This window comes from Chiloscyllium plagiosum, unplaced genomic scaffold (genome assembly GCF_037043375.1).
Source record: "Chiloscyllium plagiosum isolate Xiang-an unplaced genomic scaffold, Cpla_swu_hap1 HiC_scaffold_48, whole genome shotgun sequence".
In the NCBI taxonomy this organism is placed as follows: domain Eukaryota; kingdom Metazoa; phylum Chordata; class Chondrichthyes; order Orectolobiformes; family Hemiscylliidae; genus Chiloscyllium; species Chiloscyllium plagiosum.
Genome location: NW_028270186.1, coordinates 7845112 through 7862214, shown reverse-complemented (window position 1 = coordinate 7862214; position 17103 = coordinate 7845112). Strand labels below are relative to the sequence as shown.

The window sequence follows — 17103 nt, the reverse complement described above, 5'->3', positions numbered from 1 at the left end:
GTTAAAGGAGCAGTGGATTAATTGAGTAGTGTTTGAAGGTTCACTGGGGAAGGATAGAACACTATTTAGGCAAAAATGAGGCTGGAATTTTCTCGCTCCCCAAAGAAGGAGAAATGAATTCAACAATCTGTCATGGAGAAAATGGTTTATGTAGGAGGTAGTTTATACATGGTAATAAATATCAATTTGATTATTTCACTTTATGGATTTTACTTCATAACACAGAGTAGGCTGCTGAATAGAGGTCAAACATTTATGTTGTGAAGGGAGGATGAGGAAGTGGAACTCATTTAGATTTAACTTTGCTTCCCTCCTGAGATTTTCCGATGGCAGGAGTCCAAATCTGGACAAGATGATTTTCCGAACACTCAGTGAAACAAGGAGCTTCTGAAAATGGAAGTGCTTCCAATTAGGTGGTCGGTGGGGGAGGGGGAAATTTAAAAGATTCTGCCTGATGTTTTGAATTTCATTGTGTTTCCTTCCCTCCAGAGAACTGCTGCACTGAATAAAGCCTTTAGCTGATTGCAAAAAATGACAGCTCAGGACATCTCTTGAGCTAAGAATTGATCAGATGCTTTTTGAAACTGCCTTCAGCGTGAAGCCGTAAATGTGTGTGTGTGTGTACACGTACGTACGCACACACACACCACATTCAAAAGGCAGGCCCATCAGGTGTGTGGGTTTTCTAAGTCTTGTCTACTAATTGAGACAGAGTCAAGAAGTCGTCTTTCTGATGCCAATCTCTGTGAAAACACTTGTTTGTGTAATGAGTGTAACAAAGTCAGCAAGGTGAACCTCACAGAATCTAAGCTCCCTGATTCAGGCTGATTCAATCAGGGAGCCCTGGCTGACAGATAGAAACAGGAGTGTCAGGGGTTCTGTTCACTCTGAGAGCTGGCTCTGATGGAACTCGATCAGTGTCAAGGACTCTCTACGTGTAAATAAAGGGTGACTGGGTGACAGGATACCAGCCCCGTGGAGTTATTTCAGTTTATTTTGATCATTTTCCCTCAGCCCTCTGAAAGTGGCAGTGCATGACATCAATGCAGCTGGCATTTAACGTATGGAAGCAAATGAGTTCAATCAAATGAACTCAACATAGATTGGACACTGGCTGTCCAAGCAACTCTCCGAGCAACCACGAGTCAATTATAAGAGTGATCCATCAGCCAGAGAGATAAAGAAAGAAATCCAAAATAACATTGCTCAACTTAGTGAACAACATGAATAGGGCAAGTACTGGAAATAAAAAACCTTTTCAGATGTACAGCTGGACATAAGCTTGTCCCTGTCACGACTGTGCAGAAAAAGAGTTTGCCAATATAATTGATAGATTTTGCTCATTTCCTTCTCAACCATCCTCGCTGTTGCATTTTGGTACGACAAAGCAGAACAGGACATACAGTTAATGGTAGAGTGCTGAGAAACTGAGGGGTACAGGTACATCGTTTCTTGAGAGTGTCGTCATAGGAAGACAGGATGAAAGCGGCAATTGGCACGCGTGCCTTTGTCGGTCTGAGCACTGAGTACGGGAGTCAGGATGTCATGTTACCTCTGTAAAAGATATTGGTAAGGCCACATTTGGAGCACTGCATACAATTCTGGTCTCCCTGCAGTAGGAAGGATGTTATTCAACTGAAAAGAGTGCAAAAAAGATTTACAAGGACATTACTGAGAATGGAAGGATATAAGGAGAGATTGGATAGGATGGGACTTCTTTGACTGCTGCGCGAGAGGCTGAGAATGACCTTATAGATGTTTATAAAATCATGGGGTTCATAGCTAAAGTGATTAGGCAAGATCACTTTCCCAGGATAGGGGAGTCCAAAACTAGATGGTATTGGTTTAAGGTGAGAGGTGACTTTTTCACACAGCGTGGTGTGTATATCGAACAAGCTGCCACAGAAAATGGTAGAAGTGGATACAATAACAACATTTGGACAGGCGCATGGATAGGAAAGGTTTAGAGGGATATAGGCCAAATGCACACTTAGGGGATTAGTTCAGTTTAGGAAACCTGGTTGGCATGGTCAAGTTGGGCCAAAAGGCCCGTTTCTATATTGTATACCTCTGTGGTTTATAATATCATGACAGGCACTGATAGAATAAATAGATAAAGTCTTTTCACAGGGTGAAGGGAGTTCAAATCAAGATGGCATAGGTTTAAGGTGAGAGGTAAAAAATTTAAAAAGGACCTACAGGGCAATATTTTCACATAGAGGGTGGCGAGTGCATGGAATGAGCTGCCAGAGGAAGTGTTGGAGGCTGGAACAATTACAACATTTAAAAGGAATCTGCATGGGTCCACAAACAGGAAGAGTTTAGAGGGATACAGGCCAAAAGCTGGCAGGTGGGATATCTGGTCAGCATAGACTAATTGGACTGACAGGTCTTGGTGTTTATAGCACAGTATAAGCCTTTCCATATTAGTGTACATAAATTAAGGATCTGGATGCTATTTCTTTTTTTACCCTTCCAATATTCATCTCTGTTATGAGTTGGTTTCTTACTCTTTCACTCTCACTGATACCTTGTTTTGTGTAATGTATGTACTTTATCTCTTGTTCTCCACATAAACTGTCTTTCTCCCTTTTGTTCCTTACGTATTGGCTGTATTCATGTCATTTTCTAGCCTCATGAACTCGATGTTCTTATTTCCTGGCTCCTCAAAACCATGAAACATCAAACCTCCCAAAACCTTGTTTCAAAAGCTTTTTTGATGTTGACAATTGCTCGATACATCTGAGTTTGAAAGATTGGCTGCACCAAATTTTACAAAAGTCCTTCAAGGTAGGAATTGAAGCGTGTGCTGTAAGGTGTGTGCTTTAAATATATCAACATACATGTTCATGTCATTTACTTTGAGTTTGGATTTTGGATTTTTAACCAGTGAAATATGAGTTTTCTGTCTGCCTAAAAGGGTTTAGTCATTAACTTCTTAATATTATTGCAGCCATGGTGATTCTTTTAAAATACAAAGTGAGAGAAAGCTTCCTGGAGTGTAATGGGTTTTTGTTTACATTGCAATAATTTTATGGGTGAAACAAAATAAACAGTTGTGCATTACACTTCTGTTTCAAAAGTCAGGAGTTGATTTTTGGGGAAATACACATTTCTTGAGAAAAACATCAGTTCCACACAGCTCTATGGGGTCTTGGCTGAAGTTGGATGTGGAAAACATTTCCTTCTGAGAAAGGGAGTTAATTGGAATTGTTAAGAAATAGATAAGCTCAGTTTAAGGAATTCAGTCAAAAGTTCATTCATGTTGTGTTCAATCCCTGAAGTTGATAAATTTAAGCTCAATTGTATAAAGGCTCCATGAAGGGACTATCGTAATCTCAACACTGGGAGTTGAATCCATAGGCCAATTAAACCAAATCTGCAAGACCACCAAGCTTATGTTGCAGCAAGAGATAGCTTCATTAAAACCAAAAAGAAAAATATATCAAGCCAGATTTCAGTCTGGGAACTCCCTATCCCATCTGCCAAAAGGTATCACCTCACTGTTGCAATAAATCCATCCATTAGTTTTCTGCAACCTTCTGTCCTCTTGCAGCCAACAGGAGTCAACCTCATTGGCATATTTTTAAACTTTGCTGCCACTGGCAAATTTTGAAGGTTTACTTTGCAGACCATACACCATCACTCTCTTGAACATTTTGATATAATGGTATGGAAGGGAGACAGCCAAAGCTGAAACTGTACTCAGATTAGAGTGGTGCTGGAAAAGCACAGCAGGTCAGGCAGCATCCGAGAAGCAGGCTTCATCAGGCTTTCCTGAAGGGCTTTTGCCCGAAACGTTGATTTTCCAGCTCCTTGGATGCTGCTTGACCTGCTCTGCTTTTCCAGCACCACTCTAATCTTGACTCCGATCTCCAGCATCTGCAGTCCTCACTTTTGCCTAGGTGAAACTGTACTCACTCCATTCTGTTGTGAACAGGACCTTCCCATGGGAGGGATCAGAAGATAGTTGCTGTATCCATTCCCTGCCCCACTGACAGCATTTTAGTGGTTTTAGCTGCACAGAACCTGAACAAAATCCCAAAAATCATTTTTCAAAGCAAATTCCTGCAGATAGTGGAATATGCACTCAAAACAAAAAAGTTTTGGAAATCACAGCAGGTCAGGCAGCACCCACAGAAAGACAGCAAGCTTAATCTTGGAATCATCAAGACTTGAAACGTTAACTCGCTGTCTCTCCATGGATGGTGTCTAACCTGCTGTGACTTCCAGCATTTTTATGTTTTCCTAAAATCATTTTTGTTTGGTTCTAACAAGCCACAGTACAGCATCAGTATCAAGTGGATAAAGTAAAATTACTGACCGGCTTAGATGACAGGCTCCATTCAAATTCTCAAAGGTTTGCAAGCTGGTCATGGGACAAAATAATTGGTGTGGAAAGAGATCAACTGTGAAAATAAAAGAGAAAACAACTATTGAGCAGTATTCAAAATATCTTACATAACAGGTAACAAATAATATAAAGCTAATTCAACATACTAAACACACTTGCCAACCCACGGACTAGTTCGCTGTTCCTTTCTCTGCTGCAGTTTGCTACTGCTGTTTATAGATTTCATGAACGATATCTGAAGTGATTCTGGTTTGTTCAGTGAATTTGGAGGGACATTCTTCCAACCTAGTTTTGGAAATGAATGGTTTATATATGGAATAATGAATATGTAGGTGTGAGTTACAGACTGGAATGGTGAATGGAAAGAATATGAGATAACTAGGATTGAGTGACAGGCTGGAAAGCAATCAAAGAATTTAAATGGTTGGCATCATTTACTGCAAATGTTTACAAGGTAATTAGAGAAACAAGAACATTCTTATAATTTTAATTCATTCATCCAGAATGGCCGTCTCATTATGACGAATAACTGGGGCTATTCTTCTTTGAGCAGGGATTAACAGGAGATTTGAAAGAGGCATTCAAAATTGTTCCAGTTTTGTTAAGAGTAAATAAGGGAAACTGTTTTTAGAAGAATCAGTAATGAGAGAACATGGATTTCACATGATCGATGTGAGAATCCAAGACATCATGAGAAAGTTTTTGTTTTTTTACACAGCAAGTTGTGATCTGAAATACATTGCTTGAAAGGCTGGAGGAAGCAAGTTCAACTGCATGGTCAAGGGAGACTTGATTAAATACTTGACAGAAAAATGAATGATAAGCCAGTCACAATGACCTCTGTACCCTTCCATGATTTAAAATCAGCATGCAATTACTTCTTCGATTCTCTTTTGCTCAGAACTACTCAACTGAGGTGGCATAGTATCTCAGTGGTTAGCATTGCTGCCTCACAGTGCCAGAGACCCAGATTGGATTCTACCATGTCCGTATGGAGTTTGCACATTCTCCCTGTGTCTGTGGGAGTTTCCTCCAGGTGCTCCAGTTTCCTCCCACCGTCCAAAGATATGCAGGTTAGGTAGATTGGCCATGCAAAAATGTCCAAGGGGAATGGAGGATTGCAGGGACAGGAGAGAGGGGTGGATCTGAGTGTGATGCTCTTTGGAAAGTCAGTGTGGATTCAATGGGCCAAACGGCCTGCTTTCACACTATAGGGATTCTATGATTCTACGAACCACGATACCATTCCTTCTGATGGTAATTCTTTGTGTGACAACATCCTAACCAGTTCTATGTTGTCTTTTACTGGTACATAAAGACGAGTCGAACTGCCTAATCTCATTGTACAATTGAAAGCAATTACCCCGATTCACTTTTTCCAAGACAGCAAGATCACCTTTCAGTGGCTTGAATCTAATAGACAAGTTCTGAGTGTTCTTTATATAGATTAGAGAATACTTCAGGGAGACAGGGAGAGAGTTACACGCTATAATCTAATCAAAGAATTCGACCAATGTTAGTACGAAAGTAACCTGACCAGATTTCTTCTAAAATAACCATCTGCATTTACATGATGTCTTTAATGCTGAAATCATTCTAAGACACTGAACAGAAAGAGCAAAAAATAAGTAACAGATGGTGAAACATCATGAGTGTGTGTTAGGAAAGCTAGCTATTACATACATATCAAAGATGTGATTTTACGAGCCTTCAGCGAATTTGCATTGGGTTGGATGCAAAGGATTTTTATTGTGCTATAAATTGTGAGGTGACTGTTTTCTTTGAGTACAACAATCTGCAAGAATCAGACAAAGCTCCCCTAGAACAGCCATTTTAACAATGACAGCAGACTTGGTAATGCTAGAGAAAGGTGAGCTTTATAAAACTACCAAATGAAATGATATTAGCTTGATGACAGAGGATGCTGATGAAGGAGAGATTAAGTAGATTAGGCCGATGCTCCTGAAAGTTTCCAAGATTAAGAGATGGTTTCAGTAAAACAAAAATAATGCTTTCAAGTCTTGGGATGCTGAAAGCATGTTTCACCTGATTGGGAGTACCGTTCACAGAAAATATTCTCAAAACAATGGACCGACCATCCAGCACAGAGAAAAGGAAAAATTTCTTCACTTTGGAATTCTCTCTTCCAGGGGCTATGCATGCTTAGTCATTGAGGGTCTTTTAGATGGTGATTTTAGAATTTTGGATATGAAAGAGAAGTCGAAAGGATATGGGAAAAATGAGATGTTTAGCTAAAGTGAAACATGTGAGTGAATGGTATAGCGGGTCTGCAGAGCTGAATATCCTTCCTCTGTTCTTATTTCTTCAGCTCAAACGATAAAGAACAACAGTTTAAAAATCAATGTGAGTTAGCAAGTGAAGGCATGCTCAGAACTAGTCAACCAACTGAACCACTATTGAACCAACTGGATGGAGGAGGCATTTAGTACAGTTCAGTGAGCGATTACACCATTTAATATTATATTTAGTCAGGTGAGAGCTCAAAATACCAGATCCATGGGCTGTGTTGAATTAGCTGCCCCGAGTTACTGGTGGTCAGCTTTCAAGATTCTATAAACCACAGGTTAACTAAAGTAACCCCACTATTTAAAAAATGATATATAGGGAATTACAGTTTGGTCAGCCTGACACCAGTAATGGGGAAAATGCTGAAGTCCATCATTAAAGATTTACACTCAAAAAACAGTGTCAGAATTGACAGAGCCAGCATGAATCTACGAAAGCGAAATCAGCTTTAACAAATTTTATGGAATTTTTTTGACAATGTAACTTGTAGACATGTTGAGGGGGAAACCAGTATTTATTTGGACTTTCAAAAGGCTTTAGCGGAAGTCCCACAAAAGAGATTAGTGTGGACAATTAAAATATTTGGATTTAGAGGTAGTGTACTGACAGGCACAGAAAACTTGTTGGCAGATAGACAACAAAGAGCAGGAGTAAACAGGCCTTTTTCTGACTGGTAGGCAATGTCTCATGGGGTACGGCAAGGACTGGATCAACTATTCACGATATATATTTAATGAGTCCAGGTGAGGGAACGAAATGTAATATCTCCAAAGTCGGGTGAAAAGTTGAGCTGTGAGAAGGATGCAGAGATGCTTCATATGATTTGGACAAGTTCAGTGACAGGTATGACACATCAAATATTATTTGGATAAATGTAGGGCTATCCACTCTGGCAGCAAATACAGGAAGGAAGACTATTATGTGAATGGTGATAGATTGGGAAAAGACAAGGTGGAATGAGACCTGTGCGTCATAGAGATGTTCAGCATGGAAACAGACCCTTTGGTCCAATCCATCCATGCCGACCAGATATCCCAAACCAATCTAGTCCCACCTGCCAGCACCCGGCCCATATCCCTCCAAACCCTTCCTATTCATATACCCATCCAAATGCCTCTTAAATGTTGCAATTGTACCAGCCTCCATCACATCCTCTGGCAGCTTATTCCATACACATACCACCCTCTGCGTGAAAAGGTTGCCCCTTAGGTCTCTTTCATATCTTTCCCCTCTCACCCTAAACCTATGCCCTCTAGTTCTGGACTCCCCAACCCCAGGGAAAAGACTTTGCCTATTTATCCTATCCATGCCCCTCATAATTTTGTAAACCTGCAGAAGGTCACCCCTCAGCCTCCGACGCTCCAGGGAAAACAGCCCCAGCCTGTTCAGCCTCTCCCTGTAGCTCAGATGCTGCAACCCTGGCAATATCCTTGTAAATCTTTTCTGAACCCTTTCAAGTTTCACAACATCTTTCTGATAGGAAGGAGACCAGAATTGCACGCAATATTCCAACAGTGGCCTAACCAGTGTCCTGTACAGCCGCAACTTGACCTCCTAACTCCTCTACTCAATACTCTGACCAATAAAGGAAAGCATACCAAACACCTTCTTCACTATCCTATCTACCTGCGATTCCACTTTCAAGGAGCTATGAACCTGCACTCCAAAGTCGCTTTGTTCAGCAACACTCCCTAGGACCGTATCATTAAGTGTATAATTCCTGCTAAGATTTGCTTTCCCAAAATGCAGCACCTTGCATTTATCTGAATTCAACTCCATCTGGCACTTCTCAGCCCATTGGCCCATCTGGTCCAGATCCTGTTGTAATCTGAGGTAACCCTCTTGGCTGTCCACGACACCTCCAATTTTGAGGTCATCTGCAAACTTACTAACTGTACCTCTTAGGCTCGCATCCAAATCATTTATGTAAATGACAAAAGGTAGAGGAGAAAGTGAGGTCTGCAGATGCTGGAGATCAGAGCTGAAAATGTGTTGCTGGAAAAGCGCAGCAGGTCAGGCAGCATCAAATGAACAGGAGAATCGACGTTTCGGGCATAAGCCCTTCTTCAGGAATGAGGAAAGTTTGTCCAGCAGGCTAAGATAAAAGGTAGGGAGGAGGGACTTGGGGGAGGGGGATCTCCCATCCACCGCCTCCAACCTCATAGTCCCACAACCCCGCACCGCCCGCTTCTACCTCCTGCCCAAAATCCACAAACCTGACTGCCCCGGCCGACCCATTGTCTCCGCCTGCTCCTGCCCCACCGAACTCATCTCCGCATACCTTGACACCGTCCTGTCCCCCTTAGTCCAAGAACTCCCCACCTACGTTCGGGACACCACCCATGCCCTCCACCTGCTCCATGATTTTCGCTTCCCCGGTCCCCAACGCCTTATCTTCACCATGGACATCCAGTCCCTGTACACCTCCATCCCCCATCACGAAGGACTCAAAGCCCTCCGCTTCTTCCTTTCCCGCTGTACCGACCAGTACCCATCCACTGACACCCTCCTTCGACTGATTGAACTGGTCCTCACCCTGAACAACTTCTCTTTCCAATCCTCCCACTCCCTCCAAACGAAAGGAGTAGCCATGGGCACCCGCATGGGCCCCAGCTATGTCTGCCTCTTCGTAGGATATGTGGAACAGTCCATCTTCCGCAACCACACTGGCCCCACCCCCCACCTTTTCCTCCGCTACATCAATGACTGTATCGGCGCCGCCTCGTGCTCCCACGAGGAGGTTGACCAGTTCATCCACTTCACCAACACCTTCCACCCCGACCTCAAGTTCACCTGGACAGTCTCAGATTCCTCCCTCCCCTTCCTCGACCTTTCTATTTCTATCTCAGGCGACCGAATCAACACGGACATCTACTACAAACCGACCGACTCCCACAGCTACCTGGACTACACCTCCTCCCACCCTGCCCCCTGTAAAAACGCCATCCCATTCTCCCAATTCCTTCATCTCCGCCGCATCTGCTCCCAGGAGGACCAGTTCCAAAAACGTACAACCCAGATGGCCTCCTTCTTCAAGGACCGCAATTTCCCCCCCCCGACGTGGTCGACGATGCCCTCCACCACATCTCTTCCACTTCCCGCTCCTCCGCCCTTGAGCCCCGCCCCTCCAACCGCCACCAGGACACAACCCCACTGGTCCTCACCTACCACCCCACCAATCTCCATGTACAGCGCATCATCCGCCGTCATTTCCGCCACCTCCAAACGGACCCCACCACCAAGGATATAGTTCCCTCCCCTCCCCTATCAGCATTCCGTAAAGACCACTCCCTCCGTGACTCCCTTGTCAGATCCACACCCCCCACCAACCCAACCTCCACTCCCGGCACCTTCCCCTGCAACCGCGGGAGGTGCAAGACTTGCGCCCACACCTCCCCCCTCACCTCCCTCCAAGGCCCCAAAGGAAACTTCCATATCCGCCACAGATTCACCTGTACCTCCACACATATCATCTATTGCATCCTTTGCACCCGATGTGGCCTCCTCTATATTGGGGAGACAGGCCGCCTACTTGCGGAGCGTTTCAGAGAACACCTCTGGGACACCCGGACCAACCAACCCAACCACCCTGTGGCTCAACACTTCAACTCCCCCTCCCACTCCACCAAGGATATGCAGGTCTTTGGACTCCTCCATCGCCAGACCACAACAACACGACGGTTGGAGGAAGAGCGCCTCATCTTCCGCCTAGGAACCCTCCAACCACAAGGGATGAACTCGGATTTCACCAGTTTCCTCATTTCCCCTCCCCCCACCTTGTCTCAGTCAAATCCATCGAATTCAGCACCGCCTTCCTAACCTGCAATCTTCTTCCTGACCTCTCCGCCCCCACCCCAGTCTGACCAATCACCCTCACCTTGACCTCTTTGCACCTATCACATTTCCGCGCCCCTCCCCCAAGTACCTCCTCCCTACCTTTTATCTTAGCCTGCTGGACAAACTTTCCTCATTCCTGAAGAAGGGCTTATGCCCGAAACGTCAATTCTCCTGTTCCCTGGATGCTGCCTGACCTGCTGCGCTTTTCCAGCAACACATTTTCAGCACAAAAAGTAGAGGGCCCAGCACCGATCCTTGTGGCACTCCACTGCTCACAGGCCTCCAGTCTGAAAAACAACCTCCACCACCACCCTCTGTCTTCTACCTTTGAGCCAGTTCTGTATCCAAATGGCTAGTTCTCCCTGTATTCCATGAGATCTAAGCTTGCTAACCAGTCTCCCATGGGGAACCTTGTCGAACGCCTTTACTGAAGTCCATATAGATCACACCTACTGCTCTGCCCTCATCAATCTTTGTTACTTCTTCAAAAAACTCAATCAAGTTTGTGAGACATGATTTCCCACACACAAAGCCATGTTGACTATCCTGAATCAGTCCTTGCCTTTCCAAATACATGTACATCTGTCCCTCAGGATTCCCTCCAACAACTTGCCCACCGGTCAGGCTCACCGGTCTACAGTTCCCTGGCTTGTATTTACCGCCCTTCTTAAACAGTGGCACCATGTTTGCCATCCTCCAATCTTCCGACACTTCACCTGTGACTATCGATGATACAAATATCTCAGCAAGAGGCCCAGCAATCACTTCTCCAGCTTCCCACAGAGTTCTCGGGTACACCTGATCAGGTCCTGGGGATTTATCCACTTTTAACCGTTTCAAGACATCCAGCACTTCCTCCTCTGTAATTTGGACATTTTGCAAGATATCACCATCTATTTCCTTACAGTCTATATCTTCCATATCCTTTTCCACAGTAAATACAGATGCAAAATATTCATTTAGTTTCTCCCCCATCTCCTGTGGCTCCACACAAAGGCCGCCTTGCTGATCTTTGAGGGGCCCTATTCTCTCCCTAGTTACCCTTTTGTCCTTAATATATTTGTAAAAACCCTTTGGATTCTCCTTAACTCTATTTGCCAAAGCTATCTCATTTCCCTTTTTGCCCTCCTAATTTCCCTCTTAAGTATACTCCTACTTTCTTTATACTCTTCTAAGGATTCACTCGATCTATCCTGTCTATATCTGACATATGCTTCCTTCTTTTTCTTAACCAAACCCTCAATTTCTTTAGTCATCCAGCATTTCCTTTACCTACCAGCCTTTCCTTTCACCCTGACAGGAATATACTTTCTCTGGATTTCTGAAGGCTCCCCATTTTCCAGCCGTCCCTTTACCTGTGAACATCTGCCTCCAATCAGCTTTCGAAAGTTCTTGCCTAATACCGTCAAAATTGGCCTTTCTCCAATTTAGGACTTCAACTTTTAGATCTGGTCGATCCTTTTCCATCACTATTTTAAAACGGGTTCTTGTACACCAGCCGTTAAAAGTAAACATGCAGGTACAGCAGACAGTGAAGGCGGCAAATAATGTGTTGGCCTTATACTGACAGGGAATGGATACAGTAGCAGGGATGTCTTGCTGCAACCGTACAGGGCCTTGGTGAGACCATACCTCGGGTATCATTTGCAGATTTGGTCTCCCCATCTGCGTAAGGATGTTCTGGCTACGAAGACAGTACAACAGAGGTTCGCTAGACTGATTCTTGGGATTGCAGGACTTGCGTATGAAGAGAGACTGGAACTGGATTGGTCAGTACGACATTCACTCGCGCTGAGAAGAATAAGGAGATGATCTCATAGAAACCTAATAAAAATCAAACAGGACTAGACAGAATGAATGCATGAAGGAGTTTCCCAATGAATGGGGAGTCCAGACCAGGGGTCATTGGTTAAGGATCCAGAATAGGTCATTTTGGACTGAAATGAGGAGAAATATCTTCAAATAGCAAGGGATGAGCCTGTGAAATTCTCTACTACAGAAAGCAGTTGAGCCCGAACATTGAATGTTTTCAAGAAGGTGACAGGTATAGTTTTTAGGTAAAAGGAATGCAAGGATATGGGGAGAAAGCAGGAACAAGGTACTCAAGTTTGATGATCGACCATGATCATAGTTAATGGCAGAGCAGGCTCAAAAGGCTGAATTGCCTACTCCTGTTCCTGTTTTCAACCTTTCTGTGATTCAGCTCCTGTGATGGACAGCTAAGCCTCTTGTTACTCTTGGAAGATGAATGTGATCAACTGCAAACCTGGCCAGGCTCAAAGAGACACAACAATGCATAATACTAAGACTCAAAAAGAATAATGGATAGTCAGGCGAGATATGGATGGTGAGACGATCCACATGGAACTAGTCAAGCTAATCAGCAGTTGCTGAAGTGGAAGTAGGGAAAGAGCAGAATTTTATTTTGGGGTGCCAAATTTGCTTAGAGTTAAGTATCAAAGTTGACTCATGGGATACTGTGTGCAATTCTGGTCTCCCTGCTATTGGAACGATGTTGTGAAACTTGAAAGGTTTCAGAAAAGATTTACAAAGATGTTGCCAGGGTTGCAGGATTTGAGCAATAGTGAGAGGCTGAATAGGCTGGGGCTATTTTCCCTGGAGCGTCAGAGGCTGAGGGGTGACCTTTTAGAGATTTGTGAAATCATGAGGGACATGAACATGGATCTTTTTGACGGCGTGGGGGAGTCCAATATGAGAGGGCATTGATTTATGGTGAGAGGAAAAGATTTAAAAGGGACCTGAGGGGAAACTTTTTTTACGCAAAGTGTGGTATGTGTATGGAATGAGCTGCCAGAGAAAGCAGTGGAGGCTGGTACAATTACAACATTTAAAAAGCATCTGGATGGGTATATGAATAAGAAGAGTTTAGAGTGATATGAGCCAACTTCTGGCAAATGGGACTAGATTTATTTAGGATATCTGGTCGGCATGGACGAGTTAGACTGAAGGGTCTGTTTCCATGCTGTACATCTCTGTGACTCTATGAAGATTCTGAAGATTGGAGGCTCAAGCCTAAATCCAATGACTTGCACATAAAAGCTAGGTTGTTACACAAGTGCAGCCCTGAAGCAAAGATGCATTGTCAGAGAAAATGACTTTCAGATGTGTTGCCATACCAATGTCACACTTGTACTCTCAAGGCATATTACATGATCGCAAGGCACTATAAAAAGAAGAATTCAGCAGTTCACTTGATGTCCGAGCCAATGCTAAACCAAAGTACAACACCGAAAAAAACAAGTACTCACAATTTCATTGCCACTTGCTGAAGCCCATTGTACACCAATTGTCTGCTGTGTGTTTCCTCCAAAAGTAACTTAGTTCACTTCAAAAATACTTAATTGGCTGTAAAATACTTTGGAGTGAAATAATGTCATAAATGCAAATGCAAGTCAGTTTGCTATCTTATCCAATGTCCATAACCTTATTTACTGCAGCCAGAACGCTAATGTAAAGAGTTTCGTGAAAGTCTGCCTGATTGACACATAGAAAACAGCAAGGGATAGATCTGAGGAATAAAAGTGTGACTGTGCCAGCACAGTCAGCAGAGCATGAGCTGACATTCAGCTCAAGTTGACTGTGAAAGATTCCTTTATGTTTCTGTACAGGAACAGCATTAACCGCACATTTAAAAAATACCCAATTTAGAACAAAGCTTTCCTTTATTATTCAGAATACTGGCAATGAAACCACCAAATGATCAGCCATAATATGCCTGGTGGTTTTGGTCAAAAGTTTCCAGCAAGGTATTTTTTTGGTTTCTGTATCTCAAAAAGACTAAGTTTACTTACAGTAAAATGAAATCAAACTTTTAACTGTTCTTTTGATCATACATTTACACGTGCATTCTGGCAAAAGACAAAGGCACACAGAGCTGAAGGCATTAGACCCAATTATCGGATCATGCAAAATTTGCTGGCTTCAGCTGGCTGTCAGTGAGGGAATTGGAAACAGCTTCACCGGCTCTGGGTTGGGCGTAGAATTAATTCAACAGAGACCCCTGATCCACTGAATATGAGAAGTGAGCGACTGACAGCTCAGAATATCTGTCAGCATTAAATGTGCAGAATTGCAGATCAAGATTGACCGCACGGCAATGTACTTGAAGAAAGCCACTGTGCTGCATCTCACCTGTGATGGAAGAGTGGAAGGTGTGAAAGCGTTTGGCTCAGTGTCGAATACTGGTCCACAAACTGGACTCCACAGGGGCTTTCCATGGAGCCGCAAATTAATGTCAACTCCAATTCAAGAGGAAGCACATGCAGCCGCTGTGAGTGGCAGTGTCAACTGGCTATTACACCTAGGAGGGGAAATCACAAGGACCGATACATTTTACAACAAGAATCAAGCACATCTATCTTGCTGATATTTGAGATACTTATTCTCTTAAAAGCATCTTTACAATGCTTATTTATCGTAGAATAATGACATTATATCAATCCGGCATTTGACCAAGGAGCTACAGGCAATGGGAATCAATGGGAAAATTCTTTATTGGTTAGTATTACTAAAAGCTAAAAGAACTTGGTTGACATTATTACACAAAAATCAACTTAGTCTCAGGTCATTACATCAGAAGTCACAAAGTTTGCTGATGATTGCACCATTCGTGACATCTGTATCCCACATATGTATGCATTAATGCCTGGACACTAGTTGAAACTTTATTGCTGGAACAGCACAGCAGGTCAGGCAGCATCCAGGGAACAGGAGATTCGACGTTTCGGGCACAGGCCCTTCTTCCTCATTCCTGAAGAAGGGCCTGTGCCCGAAACGTCGAATCTCCTGTTCCCTGGATGCTGCCTGACCTGCTGTGCTGTTCCAGCAATAAAGTTTCAACTTTGATCTCCAGCATCTGCAGACCTCACTTTCTCCTGCCTGGACACTATCCAAACTTGGGCTGATGTGCACTATGTAAGAGCCAGGCACTGACCATCTCAAACACAATGTCTTCCCATCACACTCATTGGCATAAGCATCACCGAATCCCCCACCACCAACACCCTGCACATTAGGGCAGGGACAAGGAGGCAGGATTACCATTGTACAATGTTATGATCACAGATCAGAACCCTGAATCAGCTGAGGGCTTAACCTTTAATTAAAACATTTGGTTTATTTTTAAAAGAGGATTGATACAGCCAAACGTTTATGCTGAATGTACATCCAATGGCTATCTAAATAGGAATTCTAGAATGTCATACCTGAAGGTATCAAGAAAGTTTCAAAGAGAGAATCGTATTACAAATGGGACTATGTTCTTTATGCATCTCAGCCTGTGAACACGATGAGAGAAAAGACAGGAATCTGCATGACATATATGCTTGTGTTTTCTCCTTTCAACAAGGCACAGGGATGAGAGTTAAAAGCAAGTTTCAGCACTGTCTGTGAGAGATCGTGGGCTGAGGTGCTTAAGTGCGCTGGTGTAATGGAGGTCCTCATGGGGACGAGCCTTCGTTCAAACGCTGGTGTGCTATAAAAGTCAAAGGTGAAGAACAGTCCAATCATCATTGCATGTTGTCCTCAGTCTGAGCGCTGGGAGCTGGTTAGGAAACCAGTTTGAAACTAAAAAGGACAGGTGAATTTCGGCAAAGCGAAGAATGTCATATCAAGTGCTTAACTGTGAATGTTCCATTTTCAACCTGATAACTGCTCAATTATGAAGGTTTCACTATCTACTCATGACAAACATCCCAAAGAGTGATCTCTATGTTTGATAACCTATTTTATTTATTCGTAATTACTTTTCATTTCTAATCCATACATATCTGCGCTCTTATTTATAAAATTTATTATTTCTTCTCATCTGTATTAACTAAAAATGCCACTCTTATTAACTCAAGAAAGCCCAGTTCAGTTGGCGCCTTTTAAAACAAATTAATTTGGTCCAGAAGAAAACTTTCCACAAACCAAGGGATCCTCTGAAATTTATCCTTGATGCAACCAAGTGAGGGGGCAGGTGAAGAGTGGAGTGGAGCCAGTCCATTTTTCCTCACTTCATGTTTTGGGGGTGTAACCTGACAAGAAAATCAATAAGTTGGGCAACCTCACCCACGGACCGGTTGTAACACCAGAAATTGAACTAAACTATGTACTTTGATTGCGAGAGTAAATCAAGTATACATGGCAAACAACTCCTGACTCCCCAAAGCCTGTATTACGAACATAGAAGTCAGAAAAGCAGAGCATTCGCCTCGCCGGCAACACAACCCCACCCCCACACCATGCTTACTTCGCCTTTCAATAAGATCCTGTCTGTTTAGTTTCAAATGTATTCACGTTCTCAACTACTCCAGACAACCTTTAATTCGCCTGCCTAACAAGATTCCAAGTCAAAAAGTATGGCACTGGAAAAGGACAGAAGTTCAAGCAGCTTCCGAGGAGCAGGAACGCCGACATATTGGGCAGGACCCATCATCAGGAATTTGGGGTGTCAGGATAAAGGGGGCTGAGAGATAAATAGGAAAGTGGGGATGGAGGAAGGTCGTTGGGGTGATAGTGACAGGTCGATGGGGAGGGTGGAGCGGATAGGTGGGAAGGAAGGTGAAAAGGTAGGACAGTTCAAGCGGGCAGTGCTGAGTTGG

General features: G+C 43.5%; 1 long non-coding RNA gene across 1 annotated transcript in view; it reads right to left on the bottom strand.

The window, feature by feature from the left end:
- The window catches only part of LOC122543068 (uncharacterized), a 42838-nt gene extending 28025 nt beyond the window's left edge, over nucleotides 1-14813 (bottom strand). Inside the window, exons 1-3 of the long non-coding RNA XR_015754823.1 lie at nucleotides 14651-14813; nucleotides 13768-13874; nucleotides 4325-4409 (exon numbers count right to left, since the gene is read on the bottom strand). This is a non-coding gene — a long non-coding RNA (uncharacterized LOC122543068). The remainder of the gene's footprint in view (nucleotides 1-4324; nucleotides 4410-13767; nucleotides 13875-14650) is intronic.
- Between the last annotated feature and the right edge of the window lie 2290 nt (nucleotides 14814-17103).